A 25,922-nucleotide genomic window follows, 5' to 3' on the forward strand; every position below is an offset into this window, starting at 1 on the left:
ATTCCTGAGGTAAAAAATCCTGTGTAAACTAATCTCCTTGATTAAACAAAGAAAAATGAAAAAATAAAATAAAAATAAAAAACCAATAACTGCAACCAAGAGAGATTTGTTTACATTAGTAGAAGCCAATCAGTGGTTCATGAGTATCCCTCACCTGGTCCAATCAGTGAAGAGGTTTAAGAGTGTCCCTCACCTGGTCCAATAAGTGAAGTGATTCATAAGTGTCCCTCACCTGGTCCAATCAGTGAAGAGGTTAATGAGTGTCCCTCATCTACTCCAATCAGTGGTGCCCTTTGCCAGTCTGCCCTTCCCCGATGTCAGGGATGGCAAACCTGTGGCACGCAGAGCCTATAGGTTGTCACACCAAGTGAGCGACTATGCGCCTTTTTTTTTTGCCAGCCCGTCCCTCAATTGTCTAATCTGATTTGTACTTTAGAAATCCAGTCAATATATTTGGCAGTGATGGCACCACCCCAAAGTAATTCAGTAGCGCTCACGTTATTTTCTGAACATTCATGTTTTAGGTCAGGTGTGGCACTCTGGGAGCAGGAGGAAGATGACAAAAACTGTAAGTATGTCCTGTTGTGATAAATTGTGGTCAGCAATAGACGTGTTTGTTGAACACGTGGGGGGAAAGCATTTTGTTTACCGTTATCTCCTGTATCAAATGGAGAAATGGCCACAATCATTAATATTTAACACTCCGACAATTTAAAAACTTCAATAAGTTGGCAAATGTAATTCTCAAAAATAAATAAATTATGCCTTTGATTTGTATAGTAAATTTCTGCACACTCATACTCATGGTAGAATGATACACACACAATGTATATTAATCTATCCATTTTAGTTATTTTACAAAATGTAAAAGCAGTAGATATTAAGTAAATATACATTGAAAAAAACAAAGGTACATTGGTAATGATTGAGTGCAAGTGCAAACAATACAATATGGAAGGGTTACTAATGCAGCCAAATGAACAAACTTCTACCACTTGTATGTAAAGGCAGGGCAATGGGAGAATCTGTGGGAGTTTGTTTTGGGGGTGATTTTAATGGGGTTTTTAAATGAACTTAAGCATTATAATCTTAATGCTTGATGAAATGTGATTCATGCATTTTACTGCACTGTAGCAATACTGCAACATTTAAATGATGTATTCATTGTATGATGCACGTATTCTTTATTCTTTAATGCTGTGACATGCTTTGGCATGGTGTTCCACTATGAAAGAGGATTTAAGATTCTCATTGTCCAAAATAAAAAGGGACATATAGCTAAAATGATTGTGCATATTTATAATATTTTTGAAAAGAATATGTGCCTCACTTCTTTCAGCTTCATACTCTGCAGCAGACTCCCATTAGCAGACTGGAGCTGCACTTGCTCTCCAGACTACAGAGGGATAAGGGGGTGGGTTCAAGTTGGGGGGAGGTTGGTGGTTCTATTGGTCCATAGTTTTTAGATTTTTCTGTACTGCGGTTTGTTTTGTTGGCATGTTTGCTTAATAATTTAATTGCAACATAAAAATACATATAAATATTGGTTACAAAATTGCTGTTTAGACCCTGTATAAACTTTTATATCCCTAATTTATCATTGGCACCCTTTGGCAAAGTATACAAACTAGACTTTGGGCACTCTATTCAAAAAATGTTCGACTGCCATCCCTGCCCTATGTCATTGCCCGAGATCCTTGTAATGAAACATTTATTGATTTTTGTTGTTGTTTAGTTACTGTAGTCGTTTAACTAGTGATGTTATTACCCCCATTATGTCATCTAAATGAACAAAAAGTGCAGTGTAAATCTGTCTCTTTGTAGTTGAAAGTGCAGATTGTAAAGTCAGAAAAGAAGAGACTGGGTCCGAACAGACAATGTGGAGGCTTTGGTGCAGTAAGCTACAGCATATGTAATGTTTTCCAAGACGTGATATATATATATATATATATATATATATATATATATATATATATATATATATATATTTACAGTGGGGGAAAAAAGTATTTGATCCCCTTTTGATTTTGTACATTTGCTCACTGACAAAGAAATGATCAGTCTATCATTTTAATGGTAGGTGTATTTTAGCAGTGAGAGACAGAATAACAAGAAAAAAATCCAGAAAAATGCATTTCATAAAGGTTATTAATTGATTTGCATGTTAATGAGGGAAATAAGTATTTGACCCCTTCGACTTAGTACTTGGTGGCAAAACCCTTGTTGGCAATCACAGAGGTCAGACGTTTCTTGTAGTTGGCCACCAGGTTTGCACACATCTCAGGAGGGATTTTGTCCCACTCCTCTTTGCAGATCCTCTCAAAGTCATTAAGGTTTCAAAGCTGATGTTTAGCAACTCGAACCTTCAGCTCCCTCCACAGATTTTCTATGGGATTAAGATCTGGAGACTGGCTAGGCCACTCCAGGACCTTAATGTGCTTCTTCTTGAGCCACTCCTTTGTTGCCTTTGCTGTGTGTTTTGGGTCATTGTCATGCTGGAATACCCATCCACGACCCATTTTCAATGCCCTGGCTGAGGGAAGGAGGTTCTCAGCCAAGATTTGATGGTACATGGCCCCGTCCATCGTCCCTTTGATGCGGTGCAGTTGTCCTGTCCCCTTAGCAGAAAAACACCCCCAAAGCATAATGTTTCCACCTCCATGTTTGACGGTGGGGATGGTGTTCTTGGGGTCATTCCTCCTCCTCCAAACATGGTGAGTTGAGTTGATGCCAAAGAGCTCGATTTTGGTCTCATCTGACCACAACACTTTCACCCAGTTCTCCTCTGAATCATTCAGATGTTCATTGGCAAACTTCAGACAGGCCTGTACATGTGCTTTCTTGAGCAGGGGGGCCTTACGGGCGCTGCAGGATTTCAGTCCTTCACGGCATAGTGTGTTACCAATTGTTTTCTTGGTGACTATGGTCCCAGCTGCCTTGAGATCATTAACAAGATCCTCCCATGTTGTTCTGGGCTGATTCCTCACCGTTCTCATGATCATTGAAACTCCACGAGGTGAGATCTTGCATGGAGCCCCAGACCGAGGGAGACTGACAGTTATTTTGTGTTTCTTCCATTTGCGAATAATCGCACCAACTGTTGTCACCTTCTCACCAAGCTGCTTGGCGATGGTCTTGTAGCCCATTCCAGCCTTGTGTAGGTCTACAATCTTGTCCTGATATCCTTGGACAGCTCTTTGGTCTTGGCCATGGTGGAGAGTTTGGAATCTGATTGATTGATTGCTTCTGTGGACAGGTGTCTTTTATACAGGTAACGAGCTGAGATTAGGAGCACTCCCTTTAAGAGAGTGCTCCTAATCTCAGCTCGTTACCTGTATAAAAGACACCTGGGAGCCAGAAATCTTGCTGATCGATAGGGGATCAAATACTTATTTCCCTCATTACCATGCAAATCAATTTATAACTTTTTTGAAATGCGTTTTTCTGGATTTTTTTGTTGTTATTCTGTCTCTCACTGTTAAAATACACCTACCATTACAATTATAGACTAATCATTTCTTTGTCATTGGGCAAACGTACAAAATCAGCAGGGGATCAAATACTTTTTTCCCTCACTGTATACACTCACCTAAAGGATTATTAGGAACACCATACTAATACTGTGTTTGACCCCCTTTCGCCTTCAGAACTGCCTTAATTCTACGTGGCATTGATTCAACAAGGTGCTGAAAGCATTCTTTAGAAATGTTGGCCCATATTGATAAGATAGCATCTTGCACTTGGGATGCACATCCAGGGCACGAAGCTCTCGTTCCACCACATCCCAAAGATGCTCTATTGGGTTGAGATCTGGTGACTGTGGGGGCCAGTTTAGTACAGTGAACTCATTGTCATGTTCAAGAAACCAATTTGAAATTATTCGACCTTTGTAACATGGTGCATTATCCTGCTGGAAGTAGCCATCAGATGATGGGTACATGATGGTCATAAAGGGATGGACATGGTCAGAAACAATGCTCAGGTAGGCCGTGGCATTTAAACGATGCCCAATTGGCACTAAGGGGCCTAAAGTGTGCCAAGAAAACATCCCCCACACCATTACACCACCACCACCAGCCTGCACAGTGGTAACAAGGCATGATGGATCCATGTTCTCATTCTGTTTACGCCAAATTCTGACTCTACCATCTGAATGTCTCAACAGAAATCGAGACTCATCAGACTAGGCAACATTTTTCCAGTCTTCAACTGTCCAATTGTGGTGAGCTTGTGCAAATTGTAGCCTCTTTTTCCTATTTGTAGTGGAGATGAGTGGTACCCGGTGGGGTCTTCTGCTGTTGTAGCCCATCCGCCTCAAGGTTGTATGTGCTGTGGCTTCACAAATGCTTTGCTGCATACCTCGGTTGTAACGAGTGGTTATTTCAGTCAAAGTTGCTCTTCTATCAGCTTGAATCAGTCGGCCCATTCTCCTCTGACCTCTAGCATCAACAAGGCATTTTCGCCCACAGGACTGCCGCATACTGGATGTTTTTCCCTTTTCACACCATTCTTTGTAAACCCTAGAAATGGTTGTGCGTGAAAATCCCAGTAACTGAGCAGATTGTGAAATACTCAGACCGGCCCGTCTGGCACCAACAACCATGCCACGCTCAAAATTGCTTAAATCACCTTTCTTTCCCATTCAGACATTCAGTTTGGAGTTCAGGAGATTGTCTTGACCAGGACCACACCCCTAAATGCATTGAAGCAACTGCCATGTGATTGGTTGGTTAGATAATTGCATTAATGAGAAATTGAACAGGTGTTCCTAATAATCCTTTAGGTGAGTGTATATATATTTATATATATATATATTTCTACTGTACCCCCTCCCCTCCTCTCTGAAGTCCTGGAACACATTCCTATGCTTCCTATGTTATTTGTAACTCTGGTAACAAACTTTCTGATAATTATGTGACATCATAGAGTGCATCTACTTCATTTACTGAAGTATTACCATACATATACTTTAAATGTTTCACCTGCACCTCTTATTACAAATAAAACTCCTTTTGAAATTCTAACTTACCATTTCTTCCAAATACTAAATTGTAATGTCAACTGACACTGTTGTTGTTTTTTATATGAATGGATGCATTTTTAGATTTTAGACATTATAACAGATGTTACCCTTCACCCACCCTCAAGCCACCAGGAGCAGGCTACAATTCAGGCCTTCTCTTCTGCAGAGGCCAAGGGCCAGAGTCTTGCACCAGTCACAACACACAGTTTTACCATTACCCACATGTTAAGCTCATGTCACCACAAGCATCCATGTTTCTCTTCAATTCAATAACGGAATCAGACGTACGGAATAATGAAAACTCTAGGCTAGTTTTTGTTCTGAAACACAACCTAGCTCCACACGCATATCATATTGACACATCTTACTATAAGTTCACTACAGAAAGAAAAGGTAAAACATTACTTACTGAACATTGCTGTGGCAAGGAGGTGGGAAATGAGGGTGTCCCTACCTAGACTACAGTTGGAAATATAAAATAAAACATGAGAACAAGGGGAAAGAAAGAGATAGGAACTGTAGAGATTGCAGGAGTATTAAAAAAGGAATGAAAAAAAAAACAAATACAAACAACATCAGTACTAGAGTCTCGTAACTCCACATGACAGTTGTTTACAAAGTATAGCTTAACATTTCAAAGTACAGTCAGCAATAACTATTAACTTCAGAGGGAATGCAATTACAAGTCCTTTGGATGATCCACTGTGTTAAATCTAAAAGCATCATTACCCATGTTGCTAATGTTGAAACATAAAATATTATTACCGTGCAGATCTTTAGGCAAAAACATGAAACAAAGACATTTGTGAATTGCCACAATAATATTTTATAGGTGTTCTATGTTTAATAAGAAATATTCTGTAAGATGCTAACTTTTCAGTGTAGGTCTTCCGATCAATAACATCATTCATCCGGTACAAGTTCCGCAAAACTGAAACTATTTTATTCATGAAAAATATCCCAGGGAGAGGACTTGCAGATCTTCTGATTTCACAGACTATTAAGCATGCTGATTTTAATGATTCTGTTAGATTAAATCATTATTCTACAAACAATTTACAGAGGCAGCAATATTCAGAATGAAAATTTCAAAGAGGCAAAGTTGTTATTACAGTTGAAGAAATTACAAAAGTAATTGCTGCTACTTTTTGTCATAATTATATACTATTTCGAAGATTTTCATGTGTACTTTCCATACATTATAATTAACAAGATAAATAAATAGTGGAATTGGATGGATGAATAAATAAACATCCAAACAAACATATATATAATAATATTACCAGTCTATATGAAAAGAGAGGTTGTCAAACCAAACTAAACCTCTGAATGTAATGTATGCTTTTGTTTTTCAAGCATGATGAAATGTTATATGTGACTAGGTAAAATTAAGTAATGGTGTTAAAAATAGGTAAATCTAAGGTATGTAATTAATACTGCTTTTTGACTGAACCATCAGGGGTTACAGGGTACCAAATAAACAAGTCAAAGTTTAGGAATGATACATTGTTCACATATAACAGAAAAGGTAGAACATGAGGTAGAACTGAGGACCAAACTGTGAGACTTTATAAATCTGAAGAAAGCAAATGATAGCAGCTTGATCTGTAAAGGGAAGCTGAACCAGTCCCCAAGGGACCCAGTTAAAGGCAGTAAAAAAGATAAAGTGGTGCCAATTGTGTTCAGGTAAATGGGATATAAACTTAATAAACAACTGATAGTTGTCCCACTTCAGAGCATTCACAAATAGGAATGAAAACTGAACATGCTTTTGGATTATAATAGCCCCATATTTTGGAAAGAATAACATTGCTAAATAATTACTTTTTATTTTTTGGAGCTGTAGTAAGTGTGCGGGTATTTCTTTCTTTGTATTCTATATGATCTTTTTTGATACCCAGGCCAGCACCTTCTAAGATATTTAGATGTGCGTGTGATTAATCTTTTTTTCCGAAAAGAATAACATTAAAATGCCCTATCCAATTCTTCAGGATTTTAGAATGTTCTAAAGTTCCTAAATACATTTATTGAAGACATTTGATATCTTTGCATTTTTTGCAGATGGGTAAGGTCCTTGTTTTGGTTTATAGCATGATTTAACGCCTTATCATTCCATCTGACTAAATGTGTTAAGCTATTCAAATTACTTGTAAAAGCCATGGATATAGTTACACCAATGTATTTTGATCTGTAATCCATATATATTTTTATATTATAATTCTATTTATTTATTAGCAGACACCCTAATCCAGGGCAACCTACAGTTTACACAAGAAGTATTTTAAAGCATTACAAAAGTGCAATCATGCAATCAATACAAAATACACTAAGCATACATCCAAGTATAATGAGGTAACAAGTGCTGACATAACACTGTTCATGTGCTAAAGGGAAGGGGGCATAGGAAAAGTCACAGTAAAACAATAGAAGTACGATCAATACATCAGTACAATGGAGCAATTCCATGTAATTATATGTTAAAATATATGGTAATGTTAATTTGTACAATATATTTGCAAGGTATAAAATAAATATATGGTTTTAGACTAAAATATATTTTAAATCCACACACACACATCAGCATATCAGAAATATATGGATCATTCATTTAATCATATGTGAAAAATATTTGTTCTGTACAGAGTGTCTGCCACAAGAAAACATTGACAAATTCTGCAGGTACAGAATGACCAGAATGACTGGTGAAATAAACTACTCATAGATCTAAAAACATTTCTGTAACCTAAAAGCCAATCAATTTATCTAATAAGAGTCAATAAAGAATTATATTAATATGGCCTTCCAGTGGAATATATTTTTTTTTCATCCATCTTCCCTGTTTCCACCCAACAGCTGGTGTTTGTCTGTAGGGATTAACTGGGCTCTCTGCCTCTCTTCAGTAGGCCAAAGGTGGCATTGGACCACAGCTCGCTACAATGTTATACTTTTCAAGTAGTATTTAATTTATCCTATTACTTTTAGCAATGCACATTTTTAAACCAGTTTAATTTCCTGATAAAACAACAAACAAAAACAATTGTCAAGAGACATTTGAGCTTCAGGGTTCTTCTGTTGTTATTCACAAAATTAATTTTATGCTTCCCTGTTTGATAGTGGAGAATTCCTAACGAAAGCATTACATTACTATAAAGTAAACAATAATAATGAAAATAAAACTATATGAGCAGACATTATATATATATATATATATGTGTGTGTGTGTGTGTGTGTGTGTGTGTGTGTGTATATGTGTTATGTATCATGTACTATAAAAAGGTGTGAAACAAAATGAAGCGCAATAATGACTACATCAAACCAAAACAGTTACTCTAACTGGTACTTGTTAAAATTGTCTCATAGAATTATGTTAATGTATACTTCAGTGTGAAATGTTAAAGAAAGGCAAAACAAATAATGTACCTTGGAAATCTGACATTGGAGTACCTGGCCTGTGGATAAATTGATGTGTCCATACCCTGCACATGTCAACTCATTCTCATTTCGCTAGATTTAACACATAACTTGAAGGTGTGCGAAAACAATCACATTGGAAATGTAATGCCACTAACGTCAGCACTGTCCTTCAGAGCAGGACTTCAGTTAAAAATAGAAAAGCCCCAAAGTTTGTTTGTTTCTTTAATTATTTGCCCTGAGGATTAATGCTTCGCTAAGGCATTTGAGAACAACAAACTTTAACCAATAATGTGCCTTAAGACAATCACATAATACATGGAAAATTAAGCCATATACAAGCATCAAAAATACAGCAATGTGTCATTAATTTGTTTGCTCTTGTAATACAGATTTGTATATATTTTAATATAATAAATAAATATATAATAAGATAATGCTTATCACTTCAGAAAAATGCAGTCAGCATCATGTCAAGTGATCTTCCATTCGCACTCTGCAACTATTGTAACACTCAAGGGCTTTCACACTGTGAAATATTTAGCAGTGAAACATGATAAAATTGCTAATTATATTTATCCTTTAAAGAAAATAGTTTGGTATTATAAATATTAGAACTTCCTGGCTGTAAGTATAAACAAGTAGTGCTACACTAAATTATTATTGAGCTATTTGAATGGAGTTTTTCTAGCAGGGGTATAAAATGACACAGACTGAAGTGATTGATCCTTACAATTCAAGAACAGCTGTGAGAGTTTATATTGGTTAAACAGCACTGTGGGAATAAACAAGTGACTCTGATTCACCTGCCAAGAGGGGATAGGAATCCTTCACACAACCATGATTCATAGTTTAGGCGTTGATTCCAGTCAAATACAAAACTAGATTTCTATTCAAAAGCACATTGTCCAATTACAAGACTGGAATAACAATAACACACACAAAAAAACTCAACTCAGGAGCAGGTGAGGATCAATCCTTGGATTTTGGTTGTATAAAAGTATCATCCCAGAACCTAAAAACTGATAAATTAAATAATAAATAACAATATAGTTAGATGGCAGTCTGTCTTGGCTCATGGTATTGCACAGTAAAGATCTGATACATTTCGATGTACTGAAACATCTCTCAGATTCTGCTATTGTAACCAAGGAAGTAAGAACAATCTGTGTCAGTTGAAAAGTTTCAGAAAATGTGACTTGGACGTTGTCATCTTCCAGGACCTTCATTAGCATCAAGACTGTTTTCACACTTTCAAATTCAGCACAGCTGTACAACATTCTTAGTTCACATTCTTAGTTTTTCTTTACACAGCATAGGGTAGGATTTCACTGACATGTCCAGTTGATTGTCCAGAAAATATATTTTAAAGTGATGGGGAAGATCTGGGTCAATAAGGTCAAATTATATAATGTGTTTCACTTTCACAAAGCCGTCTTTTGCATGGAAAGTCACAATGTCAAATGATTCCTTTGCTACAGGGACATTGCGTCATCGCTATCTTCTCTTGGCTTGATCTAACAATTTTCAGGTTCAAAAAAGCTTTTCTTATAATTTAGTCAGAGATTTCACACAATTCTGCTACTGCGTTCAAACTCTGTTTCTGCATGACCTTGTACAATTATGCAGAATTCAAAATATGAATAATTGTAGGATGAAAAAATGTCAAAGATAAATTCCTCATCTGGCAAAAGTTTTGCCAGTCCAAATGATTGGTGAACTGATCTATCATTGCAGCACTCCTCGTTTTGAATGTTCTCAAATAAATCTTGCAGGGTTTTTTCATTTTCATAAAGAGTGTGTACTGTTTTGCTTATAAACTTCCAGCACGATGACCCAGAACTGAATCCAACTATTGCACAACTCATCAAAAACAGCTGGAGATTTTGAAAAAATGCAGAAAAGTGACTTCCACAAGACTTGATGCAGCCTATTAACCTTGAGAGAATGTGTATATTCTTTTGCACAAGCTCATTGTGTGTCTAAACCGTCCTGCACTTGAGTTTCTTAGACCCCATTCACATTTGAGATTTAGGCCGGCCCAGGGCCACCTTAACTCAGATGTGAACAGGGTCATAGTTTTAAGGCGGCCCTGGGCCAGGTGAAAACTAGTCCAGCTTTTTGACCCGGCCTAAATATTTTGAGGAAGCCGAAAGGCCTAAATGTGAATGTGAACGCGCCGGGCCCTGGGCCGGGTCAAAGGCGTCAGTGCGTGACGCAATTCAAGCCCCGCCCCCAGATACTCAGTGTCTGATTCAGAGAGGCGCCGCTTCTCGCCATCGCGGAATAAACACAGGCACCAAAACAGCTTACACGACTGCACAAGACAAACAGTATTGTCTCTATGTTGTTTGAATGTCATATCGATCTATAGCCTTAAATGTACTGATACATTTCGCTAGCTCACATCTTTATATATATATTAAAAAGTATAGGCTAAGTAATGAGTTATAATGTAAACAGTTCAAACTACTCGGTCAATGAAAATAAAAGTGTGTAGCTGGTAAACTTGCTATTGTTTTTTCTTCTTCTACTAAGTATGATTGAAGTCTGAAATTTAACAGTATGCAATTTTCAGGTATAAAATGCATTGTGAAATTGTGAACGGGACCAGGTAACTTTATTTTGCATTAAAACGATATACATTTAACTGAAGCAGGTTTGCATTCAAATCAGTGCATTTTAAAACGAGACCAGATGTTTACTGTCCAATTATATTGAGCAGTAAAATTACAAATGCCGGCGTTGGAGGTAACAACTGGGATGATGCAGAAATTAAAGCACTATTTACAATGTGGATGGAAGATAAAGTTAAACAACAAATCGAAGGAAGTGTCCAGTGCTGCTGTCTGAGGATATGACTATAGAAGCGGTCACAGAGGCTTCTTTCGGTGGGTATCAATCACTCACCTGACCAAGTAAAAAGCAAAATAAAAATGCAAAGATCATACTTTAAAAATTACAACAAACGCAGTGGAGTCCAGAGAAAAGGCTGCACGTTTTTCTGAGGAACTGAGCAGCAGCTTGGATTGCATGGGGCACATCGACCTGCAGCAGACAGCACCGAAGAGACAGACACTTGAAGTACTGCTACTATATATATTATATGTGTTGTATGTGTATGTATGTATGTAATAGACGTTTTCAGATTATAAATCTCAATAGGCTATTGATAACTAATGCATATGATTTCTTGTGATTTAATGTAGATGTCCTACTAAATGTGCTTCACTTTCGGGTGAATCAAAGCTGCCATTGGCCCCTGCGCTCGTCACTCAGAACAGGTCCCTTTGCATTTCCTGTTCTATAAAACGTGACGTCTGCACGGGTTCGTCCTGTTTTGCCATTCCGCTGGACCCGAGAACGTGAGCTTTCTGTGTCTGAGTGTTGCAATAGACCTTAAAAAATTTGTTTAAAAATAACAATTGTGTTAATATAGTGCGAGCCCGCTAGGTGCTCCAATTGTCACGGCGGTGTTTCAGTTGTTGTGTGCCCCCTGCTGCAAACACTGACCGGCACCACTGGTTTACCTGGTCATGCGCATGTGCACTCGGTGATCAGCATTGTGGCGATTGTGGCTGACGCACCTTGCCCACCTGGAGTGGTGAGGTCCTCTGACCTGTGTGTCTGTGCAGCGACAACGGGCGAAAATTGGCCACGACTTCCGGGTCCGCTAAGGCGCGCCCGGAGCCCCAGCCTCCCACCGGGTGTCGCTGCAATCGCTGCCGCGCCTGGCAAACTCCAACTCCAGCGAGTGATGGTAGGGGTCCAGTGGCTCTGGGCCTCCACCTCTCCCCGAGCCCCTCTGTCTCCTCCTGCGCTTGCTTCTCCGCCTGTGTCTGCTGCCATGGCAACTGCGCCCCCCCTGCCTGATGTGCCCGCAGTGCGCGCCGCTACAGTGACCACACGCAAGCACATGAGTGACAGGGAAGAGCAGTGGAGCAATGCCCATGGGCCCTCAGGTGTTTATCTTCAACATGTACAATCACCCAAACTTAGCACACATACGCACAAAAAAACACCATAGTAATAAGGTCTCAACCATGAGATGCTTCATTCTAATATTTTTACATAATCCATAAATCACATGATTGTTGCGTGCTGGATGTTTATTTATACAGTTACCCCAAAATGAATCCATGTCACTGGTCATTTTATATAGGGAAACATATTTTTTCTTTCTAAATGTCTATTGTTTTACATGTATGTCAGCAATGGAGCAAATTTTAGGTCTGTCAGAAGTCCAGCTGTTCCAATTCTTTTTCGAATATGTATTTTCTCTGAATCTGTACATAGCAATTGAATGAGTTTTGGATCTAAAATCACACCATTAGTTTCCAATTGCTGACTAATTACTGGTCAATCATTTTAATCTCATCCATACCATTTCACATAAAACTTTTCAATCCGTTCAAGAAACAAATTGGTTGTTATTTTCCTAAATGAAGAGTTGGCTAAAGCATGCCGTTTTACATGGAAGAACACTAAGTTGCTTTCTGTTGAATTATTTAAAGCAGTCAGTATGCTTTTGATCTCCATAAAGACCTCTAATGTTTGAAAAACCTTTGTTCTTTCCTATTTGTCTGCCTTTTAAGCGAGGCAATTCCTTGTAGACACTATGTCTGTACAATTTCTTAATTTTCCTGTACAGTGTGTTTACAAGGTACACAGCTGGGAAATCATTAAAACAAAATCCCTCACACAAGTAAGTTTGCACAGTGGCTATCGCTCCCCCATTGGTAAGAAAGGAAAAAAGCTTAAGAAAATCGGAATGAAAGGACTGTGAGACTCAGCAGCCCTCCAAACAGCTGCACCTGAAAATACCACAAACACTTGACCCTGGAGAGAGGAATCTGCAAACACACCCCTCGCTCTTCTAAAGTTCTACCTAAATGAATCACCTGCACATTTACAAAGAAAGAGGGTGGGTTACACTGAAAATCTCTGTCTCTCTCTCTCTGTGAATGCACACATTTTCTTTTTTGTGAAAATGTGGCTCCTCAGGTTGCGGCTCACATCATATTAATGACAGTGTTTTCTTTTGATTCGGATGTGGTTTACCCTACTGACCACAGGTATCACTTCATCTTCCTCTGCATGGTGGCCCATTCATTAAGTAATTTCATAAAACAACTTTTATTAGAAGCTAGTAGATATGGCATAGTGCTATTAAATGTCAGTCTGTGCAGGTGTAGGGTTAGTTTGTCTACCACAATGCAGATAAATACTATTCTTTTAAAGGAAACACATCCATTTAGGCACACTTTAATTATAATAGTGTATTCATATTTCTACCATCATCATTTTATAAACACTATCCCTTTTTTACGATTTTAAAACTATAGCAATACAACTTCAATTGTTAAGCTCTGTATTAATTAAAAAATAATAACTTGTACACATTCAGAAGAGATTACTTTTTGGCAGACAATACACAAACATAGTGTTGCAAACTTAATTTGAATTAATTTGAAATTTACCAATGTTAGGACTGTGCAAACTATGCAAACTAGTTCACAGAATAAAAACAAATAAAAGCAAAGCAGTAGAAGGTGATTTACCCTACATTACAGCAAATAATCACCCTCACAGTTTGGGAACCACTGCCCTAGTACAAGTAGGGAGTCTCTCTATCGGTATTCTTGATTTGGATCAACAGCACTGACAGTTTGTAAATTTGTTTATGAAACAAACACCCTTGGGCGCTTGGGTGAGTTATTCTCCAACACTTCACTCCATCTTCATTGGCAAATCAGTATTTCAAGCTAGTAGGAATTCAACATAAAATATATATTGGTAACACTTTACATTGTGTCCTGAATTACTGTGTTACAGTGTATAGGCATAATCACAGTGGTAGTTACCATGTAAATACACAGTAATTAGGGACACAATGTAAAGTGTTACCAATATATCTATTAAGAAATACAGTAATACAAAAAGGTTATACAGCCTTTTCAAGATTAAACTAAATCCTGTTAATCAAACATCTGTCTATACTACTTATCAGAAAAATATGTAAAGAACAATTCTACAGTCAAATGTGGAATTACCATGTGACAGAAATTGTCCATTACAGGTTACCTCTGGTACTTTGGAGCTATTAAATACGACGTCTGCATTATATTTGCACAGCAAATTTGGCAGTGTTCAATTAACTCTGACAGAGTTAAATTTAACACTTTCAAAGTGAACATTTTAGTGTTAAACTGACACTTTTCAAATTAACACTACTGAAGTGTAGACTTTTTAAATGTAATTCCTGTCAGTGTAACAAACTATATTTCAGTGTATAAGAACAAATGGCATTTAGAATATAAAATTCTGTAAACTGAAATGTTAATTAAATTGTTATGCATTGTAATTAGTTAAAAATAAATATACAGGCAACAAATGCAGTCAGGCCATTTATTTCTCAAAATGATGATGTTTACATGCTTGAGTGCACATGGACAATAACACTTCTGGTTCGGTCACATTCAATATTCTATTATGCTAGTGGGTCACATATTTGGTTTGGTCTCAGCTAACTGTCTTTCTTGAACACACTCTTCCTACAGGTTGTCTCAAGCAATGCATACAGCTGGTAGAAATTGTAAATTTCAACCTTTAAGCAATTTAAACCAATTCATTAAATGTCTGATTTGTAAATCAAAACAGAGATGCACAGTGTCATATGAGAAGCAGTCACAGGAAATATTTACATTGAAGTAAAATACTGAAAAAAAAACCTTAATGTCAAAAGAAAAGGTCATCTGTTACTTGAAAGTTACAACCAGACAAGTTTGTTGTGCCATTTGTTGGAATATTTACATACATGCCGTTAGCAGTTTGCGGTCACAGAGGCACTGTCCATTCTAAATTGCAAATGATATGAAAAAAAAAAACATTATATTAATATATATATAGTTCTACACTCAAGGGAGAATACCAGATCAAATACCAGTCTTGCTCTCAGATCCCTTATTCTAGGATTTTATTGAGCACTTCCGACATTGATGTTGACTGTTGTCTGGAGGAATGTGTACACACTGCTTACACACTCATCATACGAAAGGCTAAAAACAAAATGAGCTTTGAAAGGCTAGTCAAAAGCTTTGCCTGATATGGAATGAGACTTCTGTCCAGAACAATGTAGAAGTCTTGGATGGTGCTTCTCAGGGTACCCACAGCCAGAACATAATGCTGATGTTGTCCGTCAATGTGACAACATTTTGGGTGCTACTAAAAGTGAAACCTCAGATGTGATTTTTGTTTTTGTGCCAACCAAGTCCACTGTTTTTCACACTGCTGGTCCGCATTGCGCATCTATTACAATGGTGTATGTGTGTGCACACCAAGGTGAGAAGGGGGTTATTGTTCAAATCCTGATACCCATTAGTCTGATTAGAAAAATAGCTTATGTAATCATTAAAATACAGTATGTTAAACAAACTTGCAACCCCTATATCGATACAAAGAACAAGTTTATAAGGGGGAAAAATTATATTTGATTAAGCTATAGGAACCAAAAAAAGGCATTATCCTGTTCTGAAATGCATACCTTTTGAAATTTTATCACATGATCCACAGCATCACGGACGCTTATTTCTTTTTCCCTCCTGGTGATGGTGGCAAAAGGTGGACAAGCAGTAGAAGGAAGGACATGTCACTATCCCAGCCTACATAGATAATAATGAAACAAACAAACAGTCAGGGCCCTCAATTTACACAATTACTTTTTATTTCACTGAAGCCATTAAGTCAGTATTTACCATGAATTTCTTCCGATTCACTGTTGTAGTCACTGTTCTTTTCTGCAGACTTGAGGAGGCCACTTAAGTGTGGACTTGTCATCAGGGTTTTAGCCTCTGTAATGACTTTGGATTTAAAGGCTGTGGTCCACTTTTCCAGGAGCTGTGATGAAGTTTCAGGCCCAGATAAAATAAATATGGAAATACAACCATTTAAAGTAAGTAAATTTGTTTTCATGACACTAAAGTACAAAGTGAAACCAATGATTTTGACAACTATGCTAATAAACAACTAAATTAGCTATATTTTACATTAAGAAAGAAACCAAATCACACCAAAAAAACAAACATTTTAAATTGAATTGAGACATAACACTATGACTTTAGTTCCTTAGTCTTCTAATATAAAGTTATTCTTAGTGATATTTTTCTTTAAACCTACCAAACCCTTTGTATCCAACAGCTTTGGAAAAACAGAGAGTGTTGTGGTTGACTTTTCTGGATCGTGAATTACTTTTTGTTGATACTCAATCTTCTGAAAAACATCATCCTTGTCTGTGCAGTGGCTTAAGTAGGATATGGCCTCTCAACTCTCGCCTGTGATCATCAACCCTGGTAATGAAGGGCCTGTGTCTGTTATTTTTGTTCCAGCTGAGCACTTCATTAAGTGAACCATTATATAAACTTTGTTTTCCTTTTTTAAAAAGCTTATTTTTACCTTTTCAGTTGTTTTCACCTGTAAAACTGATCATTCAGACAAGTGTTCAATTTGGAACAAAAACCATACAGTAGTGATTCTCAATCCTGGTCCTAAAGTACCTGTGTGTCTGTTGGTTTTCATTCCAAATGAGTTGCTCCAAATTGTTAAAATGATAGGTTGCGTATGCAACCCTGATTATCTGAAAAAGGAAGCACTGCCCAAGGGGGAGGGGTTTCTGCGCACTTCCGTAGGAACCTGATCGAAACGTCACTCTATCAAAGCTGCCATTGGCCCCTGCGCTCGTCACTCAGAATAGGTCCCTTCCCACTTCCTGTTCTATAAAACGTGACGTCAGCGCAGGTTTGTCCTCTTTTGCCGGGAGCCTGGACTCCCGCGTGACCTTGCAACCCTTGGGCAGTGCTTCCTTTTTCAGATAACAGGATAACATAGCAAGAGCCTGCTCATGCGCCACACATGGGACGTCATAGCTGTGGCCGCTTGCTCCACTAGCATAGCTAGAAGCAAGGCCACACCAGCTTGACCATGTCGTGACAAACGAACTATGTACACCACAGGAAGCAGGAGCCGGCTCATGCGCCATACGTGGAAACACAGGAGTAGCTGATACCTGCCGAATAGCGCAGCTAGCGCAGGGCAACCACAGCTCTTACCGTGTGAATAAATTAACTATGTACACAGCGGGGCACTGGAGAAACTCAAGCACCCTCCGCTGGAGGACAACAGCAGCGGTCCCCTTGCTCCATGGCATACACAGCCAGAGCGGGCCACAGACCTGCTGACCAAGGAATATATACACAGCGAGGCAGTGAAACTCAAGCGCCATCAGCTGGAAACTTCGGCAGTGAGCTCCATGCTGCACAGGTCAGACATAGCCACAAACCTGCTGTTTAACACATTTATATATATACAGAGCGGGGTACAGGCCAGACGCATGCACTACTGCGACACAATGCATAATGAATGAACTATATATAGGGCGGCCTCATAAGGCAACGTGCCTGTAGGCCGCATGACAAGCCCTGGGAACACATCAACAGGGCTGTCAGTAAAACCCAGGAGCAGCTTGCGTGGTGCTCAACTGAAAGGCATAGTCCGGTGGAAGGGAAGACATGGTTCACTAGTTCCCTCAGGATGCGCTTAACAGGGGCAGACTGGGAGAGGAAAAGGCAAGAGCCAGAGCCTGTAGGCTACTGGGGCTCGACTGCAGCCAACACCAGGGTGCCCAATGGAAGGGACTGGTCCTGTCACTTCCAACCTGTAGAACCAGACAAATGTAAGTGGCCCAAGCTGCAGCCGCACAAATGTCTACCAAAGGGGCGCCTTGAAAAAGGGCCCAAGATGTGGCAATGCCTCGAGTCGAGTGGGTCACCAGGTGTTCAAGCACCGGGGTCCCGGTGGACTCGTAGGCCATGGTAATGGTGTCCACAATCCAATGCGAGAGGCGCTGCTTTGAAAGTGCCTGGCCCTGTGTCTGTGCTCCATAAGACATAAACAGTTGGTCTGAGCGCCGAATGTCCTTAGTGCGTTCCAAATAGCACCTGAGGGCCCGCACAGGGCAGAGCAGATGAAGCCGACTCTCTTGCTCTGAAGCGAAGGGAAGAGGATGGAAAACCATCAACTCAATAGGCTTGTTGACATGGAATAGAGACAGCACTTTTGGGAGGAACGCAGGGTTAGGCCGTAGTGTGACCCTGGAGCCATCTCCTGCAAAACGGACACACGATGGGTGTATGGACAGGGTGTGTAACTCGCTCATGCATTTTGCAGAGGTGATTGCCAGCAAAGACTCCAGCTTCAGCAAAGTGACACCAGCTTCAGCTCAGCTGAGTTCAGTGGCTCAAATGGGGCTTGGGAAAGTGCGTCCAGCACTACATCAAGGCTCCGTGAAGAGGTGCGAGGAGGCTGCAGCCGTCGAGCTCCCTTTAAAAACTGCACAGCCAGGAAATGAGACCCAGGGGGCTTGCCATTAATCCGGACATGACATGCGGAGATGGCCACCAGATACACTTTGAGCTTGGATGGGGACTTGCCCTGGTGCAACAGCTCTTGTAAAAACTGTAATATGACCCCAATGGGACAATTGGGTCTTGACCGCCGCCTTGGCACCAGGTGCTAAATGTCCACCAGCGGTAGGAATACTGCGACCTCGTAGAAGGAGCTCTTGCCGACTGAATAGTGGCTACTACCGCGTCTGACAGACCCCAGGCAATCAGTCACTCCCGCTCAGGGGCCAGGCCCAGAGCTGGAGGAGGCCCGGATTGGCCAAAGCATGCCCTGCACCTGGGACAACAAGTCGGCTCTCACTGGGTGCTGCCAAGGCTCTCCGTGGAGGAGGGTGATCAGGTCTCTGAACCAGAATCTGCGAGGCCACCGAGGGGTTATCAGCAGAACTGTTGCTCGTTCTCTCCTGACCTTCTCCAGGACTGCTGTATCACAGATGGGTGGAGGCGCCATTCCGAGACCAGGGGTCCTCCCCGAGACAGGAGGTCCACTGGTGTGTTGGCAAGGCCTGGGAGGTGAACTGCTCTGATGGAGCGGAACCGTGGCTGCACCCACAGAAGCAGACGGTGTGCTAGACAGTACAGTATGCGCAAAACTATGCTGTTATAGTTTGGAGTTGCTGAGAGGTGTACAGGTGGGGCAGAGACCACTGGAATATCACTGAGTTGAGGCGCAGGAGGCACACCCTGGGTTCTGGCATAGGGCCTTCCCAGCCCGAGCCTGGGCGGGGGCTGTTGCCGGACGGTCCCAGGTGGCTCTCAGGTCATCCAGGAGGTCTGGCAGCAGTGGGAGGGTCCGCGTAGGCTGCTGCGGCCGGTGCTCCCCCTTGAACCTGGAGCGTGGGGGTGTAGGGTCAGAGGGCCAGGGAATCTGCAAGCAGTCCACGGACCTCTGAATCACTGCCCAAAACTCCCGGTCCTGACCTACAGGAACAGGGGAAGTGTTGTTGCTCAATGGAGTCGGGGAGGACGATGCCGGTTCCCCCTCCGTGAGCTCCGCCTCTGACTTCAAACCCTCGTGCGGGCTGAGTAATAGGCGGTCCTCCTCCCAGATTACCTGTCTGCTGTCCTTGTCCATAGACAGGGCAGAGAGGCTCCCCTCAGAGTCCCGTGGTACAGTGGAGACTCGAGATGTGGGGGGGGTCAGGGTCTGGGCTGCTGTTTGCGCTGCCTGTGTAGACAGAAGGGCACAGATGGCGTGACAGAGAGGGGGCTAACAACTCAGAAGAGGGGGAGGGAGCCCGTGGGCGTCGCTCCGCCGCTCTTCCCTGTCGTTCACGTGCTTGCGTGGTAGTGCACGTGCGTGCGGTCGTAGCGGCGTAAGCAGGAGGAGACGCAAACGTGGGGGGCGCGGTCAGTCACTGCAGCCCTGGAAGAGGAGACGGAGGGGCTCGGGGAGAGGCGGAGATCCAGCGCCCCCACTCGCCGGAGTGGGGCATCTTTGGGCGCGGTGGCGAGTGCGAAATAGCAGACCCGGCAGTCGTGGGCAAATTGCACCCGCTGTCAGTGCCCAGACAGACAGGGCATAAGACTTCCCCACATGGGGGTGCTGCGACACCAACAACATGCAACCTTGCTGTTGCCGGACTGAACACTGTGTATACCAAGCACTAGGTGCCGGATACAAGCACCGCGTAGGCCCGGAGGCTTAACCACACTGTGTGTGCCGGGGTTTCCGTGGACACCGGGTGACGTGGAGTCTGGTGTCTGCGGGGGCCGAGGGTAGAAAACCATCAGCCGTAGCAGGATCTAAGACCAAGGCCTACACACACGAACCGGGAGGGCTAGCAGTGCTCGTTCTCAGCGAACTGAGAGAGCGAGATCTCCTACAGCTGCAGTCACGGGCTGTAGTGCGGGCGCAAGCCGACGGAGGAGCACCTCACGCAGGCGAAATCTCTTACGACACACCGAGGCTCCGGCCGGGCAGTGGAGGAAAAGGTCCTGTGGACAAAAAAACAACACAGCATGTAGTCAGAATATATATAGCACTATATAAACATGACTACTATTTTTAAAAGGCTCTTCTTGTGAACGAAACTGAAACTGAAAGCGCAGCCAGACCTCCGGTGTACGGATGGGACAGAATCGGGATTAGCTATGAATAATAACTAAACACACACAAGACAGAGACGATGTGTAGTGAAAACGGTGGTGAACAACACTATGCAGTGAGCCAGCCAGCCAAAATATGCAGTTTGAATGTTTATTACAAACACAGGCACAAGGAGCTCACGTTCTCAAGTCCAGTGAAATGGCAAAAGAGGATGAACCTGCACTGACGTCATGTTTTATAGAACAGGAAGTGGAAGGGACCTGTTCTGAGTGTCGTGCGCAGGGGCCAATGGCAGCTTTGATAGAGTGACGTTTCGATCGGTTCGGGTTCCCTCCCCCTTGGGCAGTGCTTCCAACTTGAATGATGACAGTTTAACAGGTCAGTATAAGCCATTTATTAGTTCAATTAAGGATTCCATTAAGTTATTTAGAGCTCACTTAAAACAAAAAACAGCACAGATGAGTCCTCCAGGACCAGGGTTGAGTAAATTTATCCCAGTCAGGTACAATTACCTAATTTAGGACCTGCTTGGAGCAAAGATCTAACCTCTTTTCTTTGATGGCTCTAGAGCCTTCAACATGCCCACTGTCTGAAGATAATGAGAGGGTATATGTGAGTGTGCTTGGAGAAGAGCATACAAGAGGACAACCTGAAATCATACAAATAATACAATGTTAATACAAATGCTCAAATAAAAACTTCAGTGTCACCACAGTTATAAAATAGCAAAAGAACTGATCAATTTTTTGATATACAATTACATCTGTTAAAATTGTATAAAATTGTCCATGCATGTCTTGGTTAAAATCCTTCCCCCGCCAAAAAAAAAAAAGATGTAGGTGTGTTATGCAGATCATAACAAAACAATACATAAACCATGATGCATATAATTTAGCCCACGTCACAATGTAAGTCTTAAAGCTTACGACAAAATAAAATAAATAAATATAAACTGATCTTGTGAAATAAACATGGTTTACAATACAAACAGCTAATTGTTAAACATTTAATGCACATTTGTCCATCACACTTACCCTTGTCATTTGAGACTTTGATCACAAACAGTGAATCTGCTTTGAGTTCCAAGACTTAATTGAAAACTACTTCATCAATCTCAGTTCCAACATGTGTATCTCGCATTCAGAAAGAAGATTGAATTTCTGTGTAACTTGAGACATAATTCATTTTAGAAGCAAAAAGTAATTATACATATATATATACAAAAATGTTTTTTAACCCCTCCCCACTCATGTACTTAATAGCTGCACATGGTGAGGTATTCAAAAGAAAATAACGTTTAACTTACCCATTTGAGAATTTACCCTACAGTATACCAGAGTTTTGTCTAAAATTAAAACATGCATGTACTCTTAAGAAACTGACAAGCGATTAGCAATGAACAAACCACGAAGGAGCAGTGCAACAAAATATCTTCTGTAGTGGCTGACAACAAAAAATATGAATCATAGTTTAACTGTACTGCATTACAGTAGTTAAATTGACTTAACTTTACCTTAATTAATGTCAATTAAAATAATTCTGGCAATTAAAACATTTCATGGTTTTTAGTTTAAGTCCACATCATATTTTAATACATATTTAGTAACAACCCAAATACAGAATTTGAATGTGCAAAATTAAAATCTGTAAAATATGTGTACATACTAGCACAAAAATGTGATGTACAATACTGCTCTCATTATGCAACTGATTTTTAATTGGCGAGGTACAATTTTTCTAACACTTCGATAGCCTGTTAGAAAATATATTTAATGAAAAATCTATACACATTATTTACAAACCTGTTAGTGTGTTGTTTCCAAGTGCAACTCAAGCCAGCCATGAGGATTTCAATTAGATGACTGACTGATAGAAAAGTCCCGGATGTTGAAGTTACACCAGTGCATTGTTATTATTTCAACACTGAAAAAATACACTTATTACAGATGCATGTCACTTATAGTAAGAGAATATATTCATAATGCTTTTAATATCAGTAATAATGTTGATAATTCTACAAATAACTACTATACATTTAGAAATAGTAATAATAATGATTGATTGAGGCATTGCAATTATTATTAAAATAATACTTTAATGATTTCACAGTTGAATGACATTATATAGTTGTAGCTGTCAGCTATTGCAGTACTTCCTCCCACTTATGATCACATAAATGTATGCTCTTGCCTCCAGGTTGCATTTCATGTGGATTAGGTGGGATTTGCAGAAGACACGATGCCTCTGAGGTTCTGAAAGATGAGAAACATGCCTCTCAGTGTATTGTATTCAATGTGTGTCTATCACAGTCTCATAGCTTTGAACTGCAGGGATTGTTTTTTCTGACTGTAGAAATTAATGCCATGTTCCTTTGTATAAGCCTTAACAAAACTGGTGCAATAGTGCCAGTATAGGTAAGAGTGACTAACAGGTCATTGTTTACACCAGAGTTCAAGGGGTATTTTTTTCTCAGGATGCCATCTGGCAAGATTTGTGTCCATGTGACATAACCAATTTGGTAAGTTTTGTGAAAATACAGATACATGAAAGAAAATGTGTTTTTTACAGATGCATAAAAAAGGGCACTCAAATAACTAAATAACAGAGAAGCAGGCACTAATTACATGATGATATAGAAATTAGTTCTGAGTCATTTAATAAAAAAGGGTTAGAAAATAAATACCAAAACATATGGTTTCAGGTAAGGCAAGAAGACAGTATCATGTGAGGGAGGAGTCTTACCCGACCCATGTCCAGTTGGGCTTTTCTGCTCAAACTGTTTAGCTAAATGTTACAAAACTGGTACCATACTGTAAAAATAATGTTCCAACATCCTATGTAAACATGCATTTGTTTACAAAACCCACAGAAAACATGTATGTTATATATATATATATATATATATATATATATATATATATATATATATATATATATATTGTATTTATCTATACAATTCATAGAGTAATAGGTAAGGAAAGTTTTTGTGTAACAGAGTTTCTTTCATATCTCATTACTATGCCAAACATGCAACAAATGCACTTTCCAATGATCACACACATGTAATATAAAGTAAAGAAAAAAATCTGGAAATGCAAAACCGTGGTTGCTGTAGCAATTTGAAAGCTAAATCGAAAAGTATTCATTTGGAAATTATAATGAACTGAAGGATATTTCTATTGCTGTATAATTTCAGACTGACACAAATGCCTAAATGTAGCTTTTCTGCTGATAAAATTATAAATGTATACATTATATACATCTGTTTTTTGTCTCAAAGGACAGTGACTCCTGCACACTTCTAAGGCTATCTATGAGGCTGTTGAGAGAGCATTGGCATGCCCAGCAGGCCATTGACTGGGTTTGTGGTGAGCACGTTGTTTTTTGTTGGTAATAAATGGCACTCATTTGATGTTTAGATTATGTTGTTACAGGACTATGAACTTTTCATTAGCAAATAAACAGTGGTGTTGTCTGTACACACTTGGGATACATTAAAAATAAAAATCCTCACTGATACATGAAATACTGCTCAGCTGATGTTTACCTGAATGGATAAAGAGACGAAACAATCAAGAGCAACCACTTCTATTCAAGTTGTATGTAGTTTTGCAAAGATTTCAAACCCTTGTAACACCACTCACCACAATTTTTTATTATTGGGTGAAATTCAAAAATTGTGCACCACAACTGTAAAACATAGATAGCCTCTTAAATAATAGATCTTTAGCTATGTTTTCCTTATGCTATGTTATTGTTTCTATTTCATTCCATGCTACAGCTAAATATTTGTAATTAAAATAGGGACATATGGTGCCTTGTTTGTCTAAAATGTAAAATGTCAATTAATTTACAATTGATTCAAACAAACAGAAAATAATACAAATTAATGAGATAATACATTAAGGTAAATGACAGGACATTTTAGCTCAGGCATTTTTACCTACCGAAAAGTGAATGAATAATATGCAACATAGAAATCATTTGAATTGACCTGTTAATACTGTGTGCTGACAGGGCAATTGTCATTGTCAAAGAGAAAAAAACAAATCTTTAATGAACAAATAGTCTGGATGAAACTGTAGCACTTAGTATGGAAGTATAAAGCAAACCCACCACAATGCAACAGATCACCTCTCCATCACTTGACAATCACTTTTTTATGGATTTTATTTCTCTGTCAAAAGGTTTGCATTGGATGGCACATAAAAAGAGTTATTTAATTAGACTTATAAATGACAGCCTAAGGGACTTAATGCTTCTGAACACTGCTCATGAAAGAGAAATTAAGTAGCATAACATTTGCTCTCGTATTTCCCTTTCTCTTTTCCAAATCTTGTACTGTTTAATTTTTATTGTCCTGAAGCCCAGTTTTTAATGACTTAAAAAAATACACAACATCTCAGACTCCTGCAAGTTTGGCCAAGCTTCAAATAATTAATACGGTAGTGGTGGTTAAGATAGGATACACCACAGGATATGCACAGCTAACCTGATGCTTGAGTTGCTTTTGTTCAGAGGACCAGAGGCTAATTAGTGTGTCTACAATAATCCTAAGGTGTTTGTCCAATTAGAACCTGTTCAAAGGCAGTGATCACAAGCTTCTTGGGCACATTGTCCCCCACGGGACACACATTTTTAATACTTTAATTATTTTTAAATTCTGAAACAAAAAAGCCATTGTGTGTATACCAAGTTAAAATTGTGCATAATGATTTTGTATATAGTTGGAAATTATCTCAAGCAAAAGTAGTAAAATGATTAGTGCGATGACTGTAGAGATATTAGTATACAATACATTATTTTTCCTTGGTATGTGTAAATATAGAGTGCCTTGCAAATTCCATATATCAATAAAATAATTCCATGTATAAATTATTAATACACCTTTTAAATATATTATCTATTTATTATTTTATTTTATTTTGGGAGCTGTCAAAACATAATTCTGTGTCAAATCTTTATTATGAATGATTAATCG

This window comes from Amia ocellicauda, chromosome 12 (genome assembly GCF_036373705.1).
Source record: "Amia ocellicauda isolate fAmiCal2 chromosome 12, fAmiCal2.hap1, whole genome shotgun sequence".
Classification (NCBI taxonomy): domain Eukaryota; kingdom Metazoa; phylum Chordata; class Actinopteri; order Amiiformes; family Amiidae; genus Amia; species Amia ocellicauda.